We start from the raw sequence: 6,000 nt of genomic DNA, 5'->3' as shown, positions 1-6,000 counted from the left end.
AATTCTCCTTGCCCTTCAACAAAGTCAGTTGTGTGGTAATAAAAGCAGTCTTTCCCACAAGGTTCGTTGTCAAGCTCCTTTTGAGCCTACTGCACCAACAGTACTAGATTCCTGGACTTTGGTCTTTTCTAGGATCTATGCTTACTGTCACCTTCTGTTAATTAATTTTCATCTAGAGATAAGTAATACAATTATAACTGGTAAATTTTCCATTTACTCTAGTATATGAAGTTGCAATTTAATTATGTTACAGCTGTTTACTATTTAATATGATTTATTTATGCCTGGAGGCCCTTATCTATACTCACTGTCTGTATTTCCTGATTTTCCACTCATTCCTCAACTCATTCCACAGGCATAGTTCTTGTTATAATCTGCACATTGCAAGGTTTGGTGATTATTTTCTGTCCTTTGCTTGTTGAACTTTTCAGCAGCAATAGCACAATTACCCACCACCACCTTACCTTCTTTTTTTTTTTTTTTCCTCTCCTTTTATTTCGTTCAGTCCAAAATGTCAACCACTTTATCTCCTTAAAGCAGTTTCCCACTTGGTGTCCATTACACTACACTATGTCTCTAGCAGCACCTTCGTGGTCTCCTTTTCTGTTCTTCCTTCTCAACAAAAATATCTAAATGTTGGAGCACTTCCAGATCTGTGCAGGACCTTCTTCTATTCTGTATCTACACTCTCCCTAAGTGACTTTAGCCAACACCCTGCCCTTAAATGCCATCAATATGTGGATGACTCACAAATGTTTATCTCCATCTTAGCAACTCCTCCACAGCACCACACCCACATACCAAGTGCTTACTTGGACATCTAATAAGTATATCCAACTACCTCCAAGCAGAATTCTTCATTTTCCCACTAATCTTGTTCCTTCCAAGTTTTCAATAGATCAGTAATATTGACTTAAGGTCAATTCATTCAGTTGCTCAAGCCAGAGACTAAAGAGTGATGGAAAACACCTTTGCAAAATTATAACAGTAAGATAAATCAGAGAGTTGACTCCCATCTTGTTTCTGACTTCCAAGCTGTGCTTGGTCATTCCTGGGTGTAGACCAAGCTAACTGGGAAGAATTTAGTTTGGAATTTAACTTGAAGGCAAGGTTAATAATAGTTCCTCCCTAAAACTAACTTCCTCCTTACTCAAGGACCAAAAACTGCCTTCATAGGACTAAGAAAGGCCACAGGAATAAAATTATGAGAGGTATCTAAATTCTGCTAAGAAGTAGGCATAGTTTCTATAACCCCTTACTGCTCAGGAATTATGTGGCCAGAAGTCACAAGATTTGTGACTTCCCCAATTGTTCCCATAGATGACATCACTATTGTAGAACCTAAGATTGGTTTTTTGAGCTTTCAGACTGACCTCACCTGGATTCATGATGCATGACTCAACTGATTCTGTGGCCCAACCCAGAGGTGGACTTAGCATATGAGGACAGTTTTCCACATCCCTATGATTTCATTCCCAACCAATCAGCAGCACCCATTTCCTAGCCCCCTTCCCCTCAAATTGTCCAAAAAAAAAAAAAAACCCCTAACTTCTGAGCCTTCAGGGAGGCTAATTTAAGTGATAACTCTAGTTCTCCCACATGTCTGTGGCCAGCCTCATGCCGATTAAACTCTTTCTCTACTACAATGCCATGGTCTCAGTGAATTGATTTTGTGAAGCAGGCAGAAAGAACCAAACATCATCATTGATCTTTCTTTCTCCCTTCCATTCACCATCAAGTCCTATTGCTGCTAGTTCCCTATTTCATCTAAAATCAACCCTCTTCTCTCCACCTCCACTGTCATCACCCTAGTCCAAGTGTCATTGTCTAGTCAAGATTGTTAAAAGTGCTCCTAACTAGTTTCCTTGCTTTCACTCTTGACCTCTCTCATTCATTCTCCAAACAGCAATCAAGTTGTTCTCTGAAAAACAGAGGAGCAGATAGTATCACTGCCTGAATACAAAGCTTTTTATTGTCAGCATAAAATGCAAACTTTTTATCCTGGTTTGGCTCCTACTTCCTTTCCCACTTCTTTTTGTTGCAGTTTTCCTTGTGGCTGCATTCTAGTCACATGGGCTTCATTTTGTTCCTCTTCTTCTTCTTCTTCTTCTTTTTTTTTTTTTTTTTTTTTTTTCCATATTTTTAGTAGAGACAGGGTTTCACCATGTTGGCCAGGCTGATCTCAAACTCCTGGCCTCAAGTGATTCACCTGCCTCAACCTCTTAAAGTGCTAGGATTACAGGTGTGAGCCACCACACCCAGTCCATTTGGTTCCTCTTCCAAGCTGCAATGTCTTTGCACTTGCTGACACTTGTGTCTATAAAGCTATTCCACCAGCTTTTGCCTTTGCCAGCTAATTTCTGCCCTTTAGCTTTCAGCTTGTGTGACTCCCCTTACAAAATATGACCCTTATGACCCAATTCAGAAGTCTTCCTACCTCTTCTTTGCCCTCTGTGTTATACTCTATCTTATCATCTTGCACATCCCCTTCATAGTACTTATCACAACCTATAACTATTTGTTTATCTGACTCCCCAAATAACAGAGACATTATGTCTTACCATTGTACATCCCTAGTCTCTGTCACAGTGCTTGCCATTCAATAAATATTCATTGACTAAATGAATAGATGAATAAATAAATGAATGCCATTCTGAGCCCAAACCCTAGTAACTGACAGACTTGGGAATTCTCACATTCACTAGGTTCAGAGACGGTAATTTCTACTTGTGGCTAATTTGCATTCATTGCCTACATGTTCTTCAAAATTTCATTCTCAGGGAGTAACAGATCTTATGCATTACCTCTACTACCACATGCACATCTAGATACACATATATACTCACTGAAACCAAGAAAGCATTTGTTGTTAAATGTATAGTTCAAAGGCAGATCCTGTTATCCTTTGGATCTGATTTATTTTCTGAATCTCTTTCCAAACATCTACTTTTATAATTTTTTTTTTTTTTTTTTTTTTTTTTTTGAGATGGAGTCTTGCTCTGTGGCCCAGCCTGGAGAGCAGTGGCGCGATCTGGGCTCACTGCAAGCTCTGCCTCCCAGGTTCATGCCATTCTCCTGCCTCAGCCTCCCGAGCAGCTGGGACTATAGGCGCCCGCCACCACACCTGGCTAATTTTTTGTATTTTTAGTACAGATGGGGTTTCACCATGTTAGCCAGGATGGTCTACAATCTCCTGACCTCATGATCCGCCTGCCTTGGCCTCCCAAAGTGCTGGAATTACAGGCTTGAGCCACTGCGCCCAGCCTACTTTTATAATTTTTATATTGATTTTATTTGTTCAACTTTTTATATGTTTTAGTACCTTAAGCCACCACAATATCTTTTATAAATGAAAAGTCTGAGCAGCTGCCTATCAAACCAGTTTGTCTTCTTAGGCATAGAGCTAGTGTGTCAGTCTTTTGTGGTGTTCATTAAATATTTATGACTCTCTGACTTACAGACACATGGTCAGTTGCTCTTTCCTGCCACTTTGATTTTAGGCATAGCCATATAACTTGCATCGGCCAATGAAAGAAAGAGGAAGTAGCAGATGGCATTATTGGACAGATGCCTTAAGAGTCAAATTTCCTTCCCACTGCTGCAGTGATGGTGCGGGGGTAATCGACCATTTGAATTTTCCCAGGACAGAGTTCCTGGGACACAGGACTTTTTGTTTTAAAACCAAAACAGTGCCAAGAAAAACTGCCCTGGTTTGATTGGAACTAATGGGGGTTTCTAGGATACAGGGTTTTCAAGAGTAAACCTGGGAAAGATCCAAGCAAACCAGAATTATTTCGTTACTCTGTGATTCAGGAATAAAGTATTTAGATGAAATTTCCAATAGCCTTGATTCCAGAGGGAATATGAAGAGAAACTCTCACTCAACCCACGCAAAGCATGTAGCATCAAAGAAAAATAGATTTCAGTTGAGTGAGCCACTGAGATTTGGTAGTTTTTTATGCTATATCATAATCTGACTTCCCTTAAGAAATGCATAAATAGGTACTAACTAGACAGGTGCTGCCATAACAGCAAAACCTAATACATGTGGCATTAGGTCCAGGCAGCAGGTGATGAGGAAGGTCTTTTCAGAGACTGAAAGCATGGTTTTTCAATACTATCCCATGGCAAAACTTTGATAATGTTGCCAACTGAAATAAATGAAAGATGACATACCTACTGAACTTGTGGCCTTAAGGAAAAAGGTAGAACAGAGAAGTTTAGCAGTGTGTTGGTTGCAGCTGACTATATTCAATGAGTTATTACAAGAAAATAAAAAGCTCATGGAAATAATCGGCTGGTAATAAGTAGGAATATACAATTTAGAGAGAATGCACAAATTCAGTGATTTGTAGGGTCAGAAGTAACTCTCCTCAAACACAAGTTGTGAAAGGTAAAACAGAAAAGATCTTTGAGTAAGAAAGAATGATTAAAACTCACCCTTTGGAAGAGAGATCGAACCTAAGAGTTGTAAATAATTTTCCCTGACTCAGGGAAAATAAATTAAAGGTGTGTTTTGCCCCTGAAGTCTGATAAATCCAAGGTACTTCAATTAAGTTAAGACACAAAGAGAGAATGATGAGAGTGACAGAGAGAGTAATAGAGAGATGGAGAAAAAGCAGATATGGATGAGAATGAAAAGATATAATACATCTAAGTATGCTGCAAAAGAACTGTAAGTGTGTCATTGACACATAGAAATAACTGGAATCTGATTAAAATTCTATTAAGCTTACAAGAGCATTTTTCTGTCAAATAAATTATGAAGCAAGACTAGAAATATCTGTGATTATTTGAAACTTAGACTGACCCTTGACCTCCACCTTCTTTGAACAGAAAGCAGGTTAAAAAAAAAAAAAAAAAAAAAAAACTATTCATACTCCAAGAAGGGCATATTCTCCAATGTCAATTTTAGATGAAATCAGGAATAATAATAATAAGGATGAATTTTTTTTTTTTAGACAGGGTCTCACTGTGTCACCCAGGCTGGAGTGCTGTGGCATGAACATTAACACAGCTCACTGTAGCCTTGACCACCTAGGCTCAAGATATCCACCTGCCTCAGCTTCCCAAGTATCTGGGACTGAAGGCATGTGTCACTATGTCTGGCTAATATTTAAATTTTTTTGTAGAGACAGGGTCTCACTTCATTGTCCAGGCTGGTCGTGAAATCCTGGGCTCGAGCAATCCTCCCACCTTGGCCTCCAAAACTTCTGGGATTTGTCTGGCCAGAAAAATCTTTAAAAAGGAAGACCTCTAATGGTCAATGACGTTGAGCTTTTCTCCTGTGAGTGTTGGCCACAGGTATGTCTTCTTTTGAAAAGTGTCTGTTCATGTCCTTTGCCCACTTTTTTATGGGATTTTTTTTCTTGTAAATTTGTTTAAGTTCCTTACAGACACTTGATATTAGACCTTCATTGCTGGCGAGGTTGTGGAGAAAAAGGAACAGTTATACACTGTTGGTGGGAGTATAAATTATTTCAGTCATTGTGGAAGACAGTCTGGCGATTCCTCAAAGACCTAAAGACAGAAATACCATTTGACCCATCTATCCACTGGGTATATACCCAAAGGAGTATAAATCATTCTATTATAAAGACACATTTATGGGCCAGGTGTGGTGACTGACACCTGCAATCCCAGCACTTTGGGAGGCCAAGGCAGGCAAATCACATGAAGCCAGCAGATCACTTGAGGCCAGGAGTTCAAGACCAGCCTGGCCAACATGGTAAAAACCCATCTACTAAAAATACAAAAATTAGTCCAGCATGGTAGCACACACCTGTAATCCCAACTACTTGGGAGGCTGAGGCACAAGAATCTCTTGAACCCAGGAGATGGAGGTTGCAGTGAGCCGAGACTGTGCCACTGCACTCCAGCCTGGGTGACAGAGCGAGACTCTGCCTCAAAAAAAAAAAAAAAAAGACATGTGTATGTGTATGTTCATTGCAGCATTATTCACAATAGCAAAGACACGGAATCAACCTAAATGCACATCAG

This window comes from Macaca mulatta, chromosome 3 (assembly GCF_049350105.2).
Source record: "Macaca mulatta isolate MMU2019108-1 chromosome 3, T2T-MMU8v2.0, whole genome shotgun sequence".
NCBI classification, from domain to species: domain Eukaryota; kingdom Metazoa; phylum Chordata; class Mammalia; order Primates; family Cercopithecidae; genus Macaca; species Macaca mulatta.
This window is presented reverse-complemented; position numbering follows the sequence as displayed.